The following is a 14,290-nucleotide window of genomic DNA, read 5'->3' on the forward strand; positions in this document are numbered from 1 at the left end:
GAAATAAGTTTGAAGTTTGCTCATGAGAGTTACTAGATAGTCAGAAAACAAAGCTTTCTTGGAATACAGATGTTTATTGGTTGGCTGGGCTCCATGTAACTAACACAGCCCAAGCTTGTGATTGGAATTTGCTTCTCAGCTAAGTTACTTGTCAGCTCTACTTGTCAGGGACTCTTCATCTACAATTTGAAAATGCCAAGCATCTATTTGAAAGAATCTGTTATTTGAGGGACAATGTCTTACTGGGAAAGCAAAACAGACTTTTGGAATATTTAAACAGTGAACATTAATATGTGATTAAATACCCAAATGAATGGGTGGTGGAAATAGTACCGGGTGTTGGCAAAGAGAGAAAAGGAAGACTACTTAGGGACATAGTATGTATTGAGCCACAAATATGGTTTTGAGCGTGTTGCTAGTAGAGGTTTTCATGTTGGTAGTAGAGGAGAAAATAGGGTCTTTAACAAAGGGTACAGAATGAGTATGGCCTCAGAAACAGGAGTAGATATGATATACTGAAGAAAAAGCCAGCCATCCTGGAGGCATGAAGACCAAAAATAGAAGGAGATGAGGTTGGAAAAGTCGGAAAGGCAAGATGTGGAAGGTATTTAATGTCAAACTCAAGGATCTAGACTTTACTCTGCAGACATTGAAAACCAACTGGAGACTAGTATAATTAAAAAGAAAGTTAAAGGCTGGGTGCAGTGGCCCATGCCTGTAATCCCAGCATTTTGGGAGGCTGAGGTGGAAGGATTACTTGAAACCAGGAGTTAGAAACCAGCCTGGGTTACAAAGTGAGACCTCATCAGTACGAAAAAATAAAATAATAAACTAGTCAAACGGGCACACCTATATTCCTAGCTACTCAGGAGACTGAAGCAAGAGGATTGCTGGAGCCTAGACTTTCGAGGCTGTAGTGAGTTGTGATTGTACCACTGCACTCTAGCCTGGATGACAACGTGAGACCCTGTCTCCTAAAAAAAAAAAAAAGCCCAAAACAACAACGAAATGGTTAAGACCGTCTGTGCACATGAATTGGTGATGAGTAATTTAGTGCTATATTTTCTCTGTATTTATTTGGAATCATATAAACCTATATTTCAGTACAGAAGGGCACTGAGTCACACTTAGGTGACATATTTCCTCCCAAAATCCCAGCGAACTTCAGGAAGTGGTGGGGGTGATTCAGCAAGGGGATATCTTCCTAACCATGTGATGGTTGTGGCTGCATAGAGCTCTTTTTGCCAGGCTATGAGAACAATCTTTCCGTAATTTCTGTTGTTGACGCTTACTCAACGTTTTCTCAGATGGAAACTTGGGGGTAAGACTAGATGGGAGCAAACTTGGAAGTTTTAGAGTCTCTCTGCTAAGTCTTCCTCCTGAAGCTTTTCTGAAGCGCCGGAACCTCCTGGAGAGGCCTTACTTACCAAAGAAAAGATAGATATTGGTCAGTTAGCTTGATTCTTTGATTACTTATGATAAAAAATAAAGAATATGATAGGCTTTTATATTCCCAGTACCCCAAGATTGGCTCTAATCTTAGATGGGTCTTAAAAGTCCATGGAAGTCCATGTATAGTCTTATTTTAGGTATCTTAACCTAAATTGTGCAGAGGTATGTTTTAGTGGATTGACCTAACCTAACTAACAGATCTTTTGAGATTTTATTTTGTATAATTTATAAAATGGAAAGTATTATCAATGTAGCATAAAGGTTAAGAAATGAGCTCTGGACCTGGACTGCCTGGGTTCTGGTCCTGATTTCTCCACTACTTAACCTTGGGCAAGTTATTTAACCCCCTGCCTCGATCATCTCATTTAGAAGATGGAAATAATTTACTTCTTTCCTAGGATTTTTGTCAGAATGAAACGAACAAATTTGTTGTTTATTTACTAAGAGTAAAACTCCTAAAATATTGCCTGGTATACACATTCCCAATAAATATTGCAATTAGTGTATCATAAATGAAAAAAATTAAAGCAGGTAAAGCTTAAGTGATTAAGTGACTTAGGTAGTTATCCGGCAACATGACTACACCAGGATTAGCATTTCTTATTTTAAGACAGTCTACTGAAGTAGCTGGTTTTTTAGACCAGAGGTCAGCAAATCTTTTCTTAAAAGGGAAGATATAAACATTTTACACTTGTGGATCTTACGGTCTGTGTTGCTACTACTCAACTCTGTCATTGTGTCTTGGAAAAATCAACCACAGGCAAAATGTAAATATATGGGTGTGGCTGTGTTCCAATAAAATTTCATTTATAAAAACAGGTGGCAGACCCACATTTGGCCTTCTTACAGACCCTTGCTTTATTCACTTAAGTCATATCTGAAAGGATACTACAGATTCCATTTCATTTTGAAGGCTGAAATATGGCATTATGTACTATAATAAACAAACTTTGCTTTTTAATGATTGTTTAACATGTTAGTCTCATGATGGTCATACTTTAGGATAGCAAAGGGATTTAGAAAATAAACAATAGTAACGAATGTGTTTTTTATCTCAAAGAGATCCATAGAAATCACTTATTTAATGGTTGGAGAATTGTCTTGGAATTTGAGACCTGAGGTTGTGGGCAGATGTTAAGAGTTTGTTTGATTAAATGGACCCAAATATAGACTGGTTTCTTTTTTTTCTTCTGTATGTATGGGATAGGTTTGTGAGTCAAATAAAAAGCTATTTGTAAGTATACTTGTTATTTCACTAAGGGTTTTTCTTCTAGGAATGTTGTTTGCATGGGTTTGGATTTTTTTATGCCTTACTTTTCAGTTTGATAATGTGTTCTTGTTTTCAAATTAAACTCGTCGTTGAGCCTTTTTGCGAGTGGCTATGTTGGTTAGTTAGTATTTATAGCTTAAGTCTGTTTCTGAGGAAATGACTAAAGTCTCTTTGCATTCAATCAAAACTGTAGAACAAAGAACATCTTTGACTTACTTAAACAAGTCCTATGATGAAAACTCAAAAAATATAATGGTTCATGTTTATAAATGTTTTTGTGTATTCAGTCCTGGTTAGGCCAAATAATCAGAGCTCTGTGTTGAGGGAGGGATTGAATATATTCAGTGCCTGTTAGTTAATGTGAATTTCTCTGGAGCACATTCAGGCAATGCTTATTTTCTCATAATCCTCCTCCCATCTTTGCCTGCCCCCCGCCCCACGCCGCCACCACCGCTTTTTTCATTTTACATATTGTTTTGAATTGGATTTTATAGAACATAGAGTTTTTTTTTTTTTTCTTCTTCTTCTTCTTCTTTTTAAACTCTTCTACTAATTTTCTCCTTTCTCATTCTTAGCCAAGAGCCCTAATCCAGGTGAAGCATGTAAACCTTGCACATGGAATTCCCAGCAAGGAGGCTGGTGTGGCTCAGGGCAGGGCCTGGGAAGTGACTAACTTGCAGAAACCCGCTGTGTCTTGTTCTCTTCTGGAGACCCCTGCTTCACCATGTTGTGAACATCTGCAGCCCCCCACTGCACCCTAATCTTTCCCTCTTACTGTTGACTCAGTCCTCATGGAAGTGTAGGTGCCCTTCCTTCTGCTCATGATGTTCCAGGGCAGGAGATGAGGGGGCTGAGTAGGGAAGAAGAGAAGGCCCAGGTCCTGTCTGCTCGGACCCGGGCTGACGTCTGCCCTGGGACTCAGGCTGGGACTTGTATTTTACCATAAAGGCCCTATGACAGGTGGTGGTTGGATTTTGGGGTTAGATCAGCTGTGTTGTGGACTGACTGGGATTTTCTGCACTAACTTTTAATCTAATTGTTACTTGGTTCCATTGATTGTTTCAGCTCTTTCATAAGCAGCTGGAGGAACCACTTCCCCAACTAAATCTTGGGTCTAAGTATGAAACATGAAAGTGAAATCGCACCGCACAAGGCTGCACATCCACTCACTTCTGCCTCTGCTCTCAGAAGCACATGAGGGTGGGATTCCTAGGAGCTCACTTTGAAAACTGCTCATTAACATGACTGTTTACTTTCAGAGCACAACCTAGTCTTAAACTTGAGCTTGCCTACGTATATATCATAAATTACTTAAAATTTGCTGGGATTAATGTGTATATATGGGCCATATATGAAGCCAGCTGTAGGAGAAAGCAGAATGGACAGATACTTACCTGATGTGATTTGATGGGGTGTTGAGAAATTCCATGATGAAAATCCACAACCTCATTCATTTCTGAAATTCCATAGTCAGTAATGCATTTTATTTCACTGTTAAGCACCTGCCTTTTCTGAAGCTTTTTTTTCTTTTTTAATAAAAATGTCCTCATGAAGGATATCCATTAAGTTATTGCAACCTTGGAGCTGATCCTTTTGCTTCCCTGCTTGATTAAACATCTTGGGTTAATGAATCCTCAAAAGGACAGATAGAAGGAAGGAAACAGCCATATCCGTACATCATAATTTTGTCTAGGACTGGCCCTGACTCTGTATGCATTTGTAAAACACCTGTGGCAATAGCTCTTGTATTTAACTGGGAGACATCTTGCTTCCTCCTTTGGATGCAGGTAGTTCTGAGGTATTTGAAGAGAGGGCATCTCAAAAGGAACTTGCACTGTTCTTAAATATTCTTTTAGTACCAAAATATATTTTATTACTGTATCATGGTGAGGATATATGTGCCCGTATATACTAATGGGAATTTTCCCCTAAGTATGAGTTATTCAAGAGATAAGAGAATCAGAAACGCAAGTCTGAAAAATAATGTGTGTATTTCTACTTATTTTATACAACTTGTTCCTGTTGGACAATAAAATAATAGATTGTGGGCATTTCCAATTTTTTTTTACCTTAATGACAAAATATTGCAAAACCATGGTTCATTCATTTACTCAACAAACATTCATAGAGTACCTACCATGTGCTACTACTACTTTGTGCTATAAGAATTAATGATGGTGGCTTCAGCGGAAAAATTAGTCATCAGGGAATATTTGAGGTTGTCCAATAACTGAGGAAGGAAGGGAGAGAAGGGTGGAGTACTGGATGGGGACGAAGGAAGAAGGAGGATAGGAGAGAAAGGATGGATGGAAGGAAGTCCTTAACACATGTTTTGTTGTTTTTAATTTTACTCATGTTATCTAGTTTAATGTTTTTTATATACTCAGCCATTTGCCACTTTTATTTTTTCTGATGCGCTATAATTTTCACTTGTCATTTTTGTATTTGTTTCTTTTCAGTATAAAAGAACGTGTGGATCAGTTTGCTAAGTACATCCAAGATTTGAAGAACTGAAATAAATCGGCATTAAACCTGCTTTTTAAAAACGTAAGTGAACTCACTTCTGGCCATGGTTCATTTCAGACCTCTCTAAAGCCTGCAATTCTCAGTGTGTGTGAATTTTTTTCCAGTAGTAAAGTTACTTGACTCTAGTGAGTCTACTAATTAAGTCTAGGAGTGTTTGTATCCACTTCCCCTTTTAAAACCTGTAAATTCTAAGAGTAGCATGAATAACATAGGTGGCTGTAGGACTTAGACGTGGCAGGCAATGAGCAAATCTTCATTTGGCACTGAGAAGGAAAACACAGACAACCTGGTAGTATATAAAATAAAAAGCATAGCCCTCTTCTCGAGTCCTTCATCACTCTCCACCTCACAGACCATTTCACCACCTTATCTACACCAGTGAGAATTGCTAGTTGACCCATTAATGACCCAGTAGGCTTAGAATATGAGGCATTCGTTTCTCACAAGCATATTTACCCACTTCCTCCCTATTTCTCTTGCTCAGTAGTAATAACTACTATTTATTGAGCTTCTATCAAGTAACAAGCATTTGATTAATTTGATTCCATATTCATTCCACAAATAGTGTTTCTGAATGCTTGCCGTGTGCCAGGCATGGCCCTGACACTACTTATTACCTTATCCTCATGGCACCCTTTCAGGGTAGGAGTTAACACTTCAGTGATCTGGATGAGGATATGAGAGAGGTAAGGAGCGTGCTGACGGTCACCTAGCCAGTGAATGTGAACTGTCTGACTTTCTCTGATTTGCCGTATCCTAAAGCATGTTTAGATGGTTTTCCTGGCATGGATGTCAGTAAGAGATTGGAACCCCCTGGATCGTATTCATAATAGGAATGTGATTCTCTTCCTTTTAAACCTTGGCTGCAGTCACAGAAAGGAAGGAAGTTAGAGGAACATCCTGTCACACAGCTTTGGTACCTGTGTGGGGAGCTAAGAGATCTGATGTCCAGTTCCAGTCCTTTCATGAATTTCCTCTGTGTCCATGAGCTACCTAACGTCCATGGGAAGCAGTTGATCTTATGCCAACCAAAGGGCATGGACCAGATGCTTTCAAGGGTCTGTCTCAGTCAGCTCTTTGCTGAAGGACCTTATGCATGGAGGAAAGTGCATACATCATTAAGTGGATAGCTTGAGGGAATAAATGTCACAAAGTAGACACACTTCTTCAGTCAGCACCTTGATTAGTAGAAAATTACCAGCACCCCAGAGCCTTCCTCCCCTCATGCTCTAGGAGCAACCAATATCCTGCCTTGTGATGCCTTTGTTTAGTTTGTCTTTATGAATAGAATCATACAGTGAATATTCTTTTGTGTCTACCTTGTTTTGCTTATTATGTTTGTGAAATCTACAATATTATATACAATATTTTTTGCATTCTCTTCGCTCTAATGCTATTCAATTGTATACCTATTTTACGGTTGCTGGACATTTAGATAGTCTCTTGTTTGGGCGTATTACTAATAGTGCTGCTATGAATGTGTTGTGCATATCTTTTGGTGGTGATTCTATTTTGTTTGTTCAGGGACTAAAGTCATTTTAATTCGTGGCACTTCGGAATGATGTTGAACTTTAGGTAGCCAAGTGATTTGTCTGCTTCAATGTGATGTTCCAAGCTGCTTACTCAACAGGAAGATGTTTTTGTAGATTACTCTTGTGGGGTGTGGGCAGGTGGAAGCCCTCTCTGATATGTGAGTGGTGTGTTGGGGCTTATTGCCCTGGCAGAGAAGGGTTTCAATTGCATGGTACAGGAAGGGACTATATAGGGGAAGAGGAAATAGATCCAAAAGAGAGATGTGTCTGGGGATTCCCATAGAAACTGTCAGGATATCTTAACAATCAGATCAAGAACCTGGAAAAGTAAGAGCCCCAGGGAAGACTCACCTTATGAGACCTGATGTGTCTAGGGAGACGAATAGAGAAAGAAAAATGGAGGCAGGCCTGAGCTCAGAAGGAGCTCTCAAAGAATTTTCTGAACAAATTCATTAAGCCTAACTTGTTTTAAGGAAGTTTTGAAAAACCAGTCCCTAAAAGTATGAATCTTGAGTCAAGAATAAACTTAAAAGTATAGAACTAGGAAAAAATGTATTTTCCCAAACAAATACAGGATATGAGCACGTGGACTTTGCCTTAAGACCTTTCTGCATTCAGATCACAATTCCACCACGTTCTTGTCTCATGACCTCTCTGGGTCAGCGTCCACATCTGTAAAATGGGGATGGTAAAATGTCCACCTCTAAGATGCCCCCAAAATTTGCTGTAACAATTGACTACAATAGTGTTAGTAGTGTGCTTCAGGGCACATAGACCTGGCACTAAAAATGATAGTCATTATATTTCTCATTCTTGTTACTAAGATTACCCATTTGTATCTGATACTTTATGAGAGTTTTCAGATCACTTTTTAAAAATATGAGACTTCGGGGTTTTTTTTGTTTTTTTTTTTTGAGACGGAGTTTCACTCTTGTTGCCCAGGCTGGAGTGCAATGACGCAATCTTGGCTCACGGCAACCTCCGCCTCCCGGTTCAAGCGATTCTCCTTCCTCAGCCTCCCAAGTAGGTGGGATTACAGGCATGAGCCACCATGCCCAGCCAATTTTGTATTTTTAATAGAGATGGGGTTTCTCCATGTTGGTCAGGTTGGTCTATGAACTTCAGACCTCAGATAATCCATCTGCCTTGGCCTCCCAAGGTGCTGGGATTATCGGCATGAGCTGCCGCGCCCAGCCGAGACTTCAGTTTTTAATTTAAGTGTAGTGAATACTAACAAAAAAAGATTTTTTCTACTTGCCTCACCTTAGACTGAAACTCAGAGGAAGGATGAAGGGAAACATTTGTCACTGTGTCCTTGGCATATCCCTCCCCAGGGTGAGTCAGTGAAGACACTCTTAGTTGTCTGAACTCATTTACTTAGTTCACAAAGAGACATGCGGAGCTGAGATTGGCAGAAAGGAAATATGTAATTTCATACATTATACTCTATTTTTTCCCTCTTTTTTTTTTTTTTTAAATAAAAGACAGTCTTGGTTTGTTGCCCAGGCTGGAGTACAATGGTGCGATCCTTGCTCACTGCAGCCTTGAGCTCCTGGGCTCAAGTGATCCTCCCACTTGAGTCTCCTGAGTAGTTGGGACTACAGATATGTGCCACCATGCCCGGCTGGTTTTTAAATTTTTTGTAGAGACAGAGTCTTGTTGTATTGCTGAGGCTGGTCTTGAACTCCTGTCTTCAAGTGATCTTCCCACCTTGACCTCCCACAGTGCTGAGATTGCAAGTGTGAGCCACTGCTCATGGCTATACTTCCAGTCTTAGGTGTTCTGGTAACTGGCAAATATATGAAATTTCATTTGCCTAAGAGTGCAAGCAATACCCTAGTCTCTCCTCTGTGCCAGTGGTCCTTGAGTTCATGGATGACAGTGGTGAATGCTGTCTGGTTATACCACTTTTGAGGCTGAATGGACTCAGGCACAAGGTGGGAGCCTCTTGTCCAGCTTCATCTCTGTCTTCTCTTCATTAGGTCAAGGAAGGCTGTGGACAGAATGGTTAGCTGTTCACTCAGGCTTGCCTGTATCATCACTCCACCCTGTAGTGCAGTGGTTTGTAAGTAGACAATTTGTAGCCACTGAGATAATGTCATCCCCAAAGAAAAGCATCTACTATGGATTTATCCTTTGCACCATTTTCTCTGTACCCTTTTTGCAGTCTTTATCACTTTCATTATTATGTGGGGTTTGGGGCTTCCTATCTCCTAACTGTCTTTTGTGAACTAAACATTATTTTAGGCAATTTGTACTAAAATTCTAAAAATACTGCTTGGGGATGGCAGTCTTATTTGGAATTGTGTCACATGTTGTTTGTTTTGTCCTTAATTGGTTCATGATAACTTGGACAATATGTAAATGATCTTGTTTTCATCATGTAACTCACAAAATGTTTTCCTTTACATTTTTTTTCTTTCATGCTTTCTCCTTTTCCTACCAAATATCTGGGCTCACTTTTACCATCAGATAGAGATTTAGTTGGGCTTTTAGAACTCTCTCTTTAAGCAGATGCTGTGTGTGTGTGTGTGTGTCTGTAGTTTGTGGGCTGTTAGAAGCTATTTGCTCATCTTGTCAAAGCCATAGCAGTCTTTTCATTCTCAGTTGCTTTGCTTTCTCCTCACCTCTTAGGAAATTGGCAGCCAATGACTTTGATTTTTTTTTCTCTATGAGACAGATATGCTGGTGTATAACTGTAGACAGAGGAAGAGTTTGCACATTTAGCAAACGATCAAATAAGTGGCGTGTGGATGTGTATGTACATACATGCTGGCTCTATAACTGAACAAGTGGTGTTTTTTCTCTCAAGTCTCCATGCATTTATACATTTAATTAGGAGGCTCAAGTATCTGTGATGCCTTTTAGATATATAGCTCAACAGTTTTTTAAGAAGGGGGAAGACGGTCCAAGACAATTTTTACTCTTGTTTAGTGGATGTGTGGTTTAATGTTATGATACGTTGGGGAAACCTGGGTTCTGACTCCGTCGTTTCAGTGAGCCATGATTTCCCATTGTTTCAGGAGTAGAGAAGTTGGGGAAGGGATCTCGATAGTTCTTAAATCTATTATTTAGCAGTAGCTCAAGGCTGTGTGCATCATAATCAAAGAAACGAGATTGGGTCCCCTGGGTGTGGTCTGCATTTCTTCTGTACTGTAGCTGTTCTAGTCTTCTGGTCAAATCATAGCTCAGAGCTGCTTCAGCCGAGAGGAGACTTAAATTAGGGATGTGCAATTTACAGCCATTGTAGCAGGATCCATTTAGTCCATAGGCAGAAGGTAACATGTGCTATCTCTGTAGAAATGATAGCAGCTTTCAGATAGAAATAGCCCTGAGAGTTTCTTGTGACTATTACCTTCAGCTGAGGTGTAATCCCTTACCAGTGGTGGAATCCTAAGTACAATACAACAGTTAATCATCTTCTGTGTTTTCATCTGTGGTTCAGAACACAAATTCTTACTGTTCCATCAGCTTTTCTTGCTTATTGTTTGTTTTTTACCTAATTCCTTTATTGTTGTAGTAGTAGTTATATGCTTGGCTTGACATAGTTAGGCTATTTGATATTGTGGTATTAAGATATTTTCGAGGAAAAGGTCATCAGCTGTCTTTCTGGGCTATTCTGGGCATTTTGTACTCTATTTTGGATCTACGTTTTCTTGCTCTTGATTTCTGATTAGCTGTTCTTCCTCTTTGCTTTGGCCTCTCAACTTGCTTGGAAGCTTTTCAACAAATCTGCTCTTGGATGACTGCTTTGTTCAACAAATAAACATTATCTCAACCTTGGGGAAGAGTTAAGAAGACACAGGATGGAACACTCTGTTAGATGCTTCTGGTTCTAAGCATGGAATTCCTGGAACAGAGAAGCTAGCTTCCAATACATTGATGTCCGGAAGTTGTTTTCCTGCTTGAGGAGGTCACATTTCTACCAAGAGAAATGTGAATTCTGAGGCATTTTCAAAAGTTTTGGATGATTTGGTGAGATTTAAATTGTCTTATTTTTGATAAATTTTTATAAATTAAAGAATGCATTATTCGCTTAGAAGAGTGAGATTTTTGATTCTTCGTGGTCTACATTGGTCTTACCTGATGTCGCACACAGGCCTTTCAATGCGATTGGGCCTACTGTGTGGTTGGGATAGTTGAAAGCCAAGTATCAAGCAGGAAATAAGAGTAGTAGATCTTAAAGCATTAGCATTCTCATAAGCGAAAACAGCAACACCCAGGAAAAATCCATTTACTTTTACCCACAGTCCCCCTGGCCTGTGGACCTCTTTTCTTCTCTTGTTAGCCAGCAATCTCTTCTTTGCAAGACTGTGGGTAATTCAAGGGGGACAGAAAAGGACAGAAAACACCAAGTGCCTCTATCCAGAGGGTGACTTTTGTTTCCTCACTTTGTGGCCCCACTGGATTCTCAGAAGGTAAAGCTGAAAGAACTCAGAGTGTATGGCTGGGTTTTTGCACTCTTTACCTGATAAAATCAGTTGATTCTTGTCTTTTGTGGTAGTTGTGCTCTGACGTGATTGTGAACGCTGAATGACCAAATACTTTTCCTAGGGGAAATGCAGAGGGAGGTTCCTGCGAGCCTTTGACTACAGCGTTTTTGCCAACTGATCAATACAGAACCTTGTTTTATGTGTGTTTCTGTTTAGACATAGACACCGTTTTCACATATGTTGTTGAGTCATTAACACTGACACACACCCAACAGCTTTGTAACTCAGGCCTGAAGGAAGCTGACCTCACACACTGGTTTCATCCTTGAGGCACGGCCTCGTTGCCTCAGGAGCACCAGGCAGCCCTTCCACACTGTGCGTGGAGCCATTTTCAACAGCACAACGATTGATGACAAGCACAAACATGTGAACAATGTGAAAAATGTGACACAGAACAGATCATGAAAAGGACACTTTATGGCAGGAGGGCTGAACTGATGCAGGAAAGTGGAGCATTGCCTTGTTCAACCTGAGCTGGGAACTCCGCGAGGCTGACTCGGAATTCTCACTCCTTTGCATGTGTCCGTGAATGAGTGTGAAGGTACTAATGTGGGGGTTGCAAACAAATTTTAGCAAGTGGGCCAATTCGCATGTGTCAACTGCATAACAGAAGCAAAGCAATCCCAATTATTGTGATAGGAAACTTTCTCGGTCCCACTGTGTGGTTCATGTAGAAAACCAATCATTTAAGGTAAAAATGAACTGTAAGCTGGTGTCGCCAGATCAATGTCCAGAAGACGTTTTTAAATAGGCTCTTGTGAGATGAAGACAGGCAAGGAAAATGTGCCCAAGAAATTATCATTTGTTGTTGAACAAATGATAATTAGCTGTGCTGCCAGGCTTTGAACATTTAGAGAAAGGGAACAACGTCATGTATCCCCATGTCCTTGGCATGAAAGGTAATAATGGCCAGCACCTAGGGTCACCTCAGCAAGTGAATGAATCCTAAATAAATGAATGAAAGAGCAGGGAGAATTCTTAGTGATGCCTGATGGCCCACTGTAGGGCACCTTAGGAGTCTCATGCATCGTTTTAGCCTAGATATATCATTTCCTGCCCACTGTGATCCTTAAATTAACTTGCATAAATGTGCATCAACGGGCGGAAACAGTAGTGTCTGACTGTGAAAGGAAATCATGTGACACAGAGGTTATGTATCATGCTCATTTTTATGCACAGCCCCTAGCACGTTAATGTTCATTAAATGGATTTGAATGAATGAATGAATTTAAATATTTGGAATGCTTAGAAATGCAATGGCTTTAAAAAACTTTTTAAATTTAAAACAGAGGTGACTTTGTAAGTCACTTTGTACTATAAGCCTGTACTCAGAGAAGTAGAAAGATGTGGATATTCTTTTGTTAACTAGCTTTGTCTATTGTATGAAACTGAGCTTTTCCACTCAGGAAACATCTACACTGTGCTGTGTGCTGTGTCTCCCTGCACCCCCCCTCATATAAATATCCAGGGACGAGAGTTAATTAAAGTAGAAGCTAGTTAGGTTTTCTGAAAGGAAATGACATTCAATTTCAGATATTATCTGTTTAAATTATTTCCTGCAGATGAACTGTTCGTTTTACGAATTATTTATCATGGAGCTAGTGTGTACAGGAAACTGGGCCAGGGGCTTTGGAGCATGCAAAGATAAGCAGAACATAGGGGCTTTTGTCTAGTGCGAGGGAAAGACGTAAGTGCACATTTTTGTAAGTCTGGATAAAATGTACACTAACTACAGGTAAAAGTGAAGTGCTGTGGTGGCATAAGGAAGAGTGAGGTTAATTCCATCCTGCTGTGTTCTATGGAGGAGCTTCAGTATAACCTGGGTGTTGAATGCCCATTTGGGAGTGGATGGGCAGCAGGGTAGACTGGAGAAGTAGCACATTAGGGCAAGAAGAGGTAACAGCATAGGCAAAAGCACTGGAGCATGAAGGTACAAGGAGCAAGTAACATAAAGGTTCTGGAGTGTGAGGGGCAGTGGGGGAGTGTTGTGAAATAAGACTAGAAAATTGCCTCAGGATCCGATTTTAGAGAGATTTAATGGTAGTTTGCTTGAACTTTATTCTGTAGTCATTAGGAGCAATAGCAGATATTAAAACAGAGGAATCGTGTGACAGCAACTAGCAGCAGGTAAAATTTGTAAGCACTCTTTATGTGCCAGGTACTAATCCTTACCACAGCCCTTTGAGGCTAATACTATTAGTATGGCAGTTTGTAGATGAGGAAACAGCACAGAGAAGTTAAGTAACTTCCCCTGGATCCACAGCAAATAAGTGGTGGACTGGGAATTGAAGCCAGGAAGTCAAACTTAAGAAGTTGGGTTTTTAACCTGGGATTGAAGAATAAGATTCAGAGAGTCTTTGAACTTTTTAAATTATTTGCAAAGCGGTCAGCATATATGAATATGTGCATTAGTTTAAGAGAGAATCTATGGCTTTCATCATATAAGAGATACATGCTTAAAAATATTCATAAAGACTATATAGGCCAGGCATGGTAGCTCATGCCTGTAATCCCAGCACTTTGGGAGGCCAAGGTGGGCAGATCACTTGAGGCCAGGAGTTCCCAACCAGCCTGGCCAGCATGGTGAAACCCTGTCTCTGCTGAAAATATAAGAGTTAGCCTTTGTGGTTGTGTACACCTATAGTCCCAGCTACTTGGGACACTGAGGCATGAGAATCACTTGAACCCAGGAGGCGGAGGTTGCAGTGAGCAGAGATCGTGCCACTGTGTCCCAGCCTAGTCGACAGAGTGAGACTCTGTCTCAAGAAAAAAAAAAAAGACTATAAGAGCACCCTCTTTCACTCTCAGAAGTCCTGCAGAATGCACAGTACATTATATAGTGACTATGCCTGTTCTTCTTGTTAGGTAGGAAGAAGCAGAACAATCTGTCACTGCTCGAAATAAAAGAAAATGTCCAAATAATTTGAAGAAATTATTAGTATTATAAGTGTCAGGCTGTTCTTGATTTGTGAGAAACAGAAAATTTAAAAGACGATATTTTGAAGGTAGACATCAGA

General features: G+C 40.1%; 1 protein-coding gene across 13 annotated transcripts in view; it reads left to right on the forward strand.

The window, feature by feature from the left end:
- The window catches only part of LOC100999492 (liprin-beta-1), a 173,626-nt gene that overhangs the window by 52,380 nt on the left and 106,956 nt on the right, over nucleotides 1-14,290 (forward strand). For all 13 annotated transcript variants that reach the window (XM_009180440.4, XM_009180439.3, XM_009180445.3 and 10 more), the window contains exon 2: nucleotides 5,182-5,269. The gene's annotated coding sequence lies outside the window, so the exon portion shown is untranslated. The remainder of the gene's footprint in view (nucleotides 1-5,181; nucleotides 5,270-14,290) is intronic.

Source organism: Papio anubis, chromosome 9 (assembly GCF_008728515.1).
Source record: "Papio anubis isolate 15944 chromosome 9, Panubis1.0, whole genome shotgun sequence".
NCBI lineage: Eukaryota > Metazoa > Chordata > Mammalia > Primates > Cercopithecidae > Papio > Papio anubis.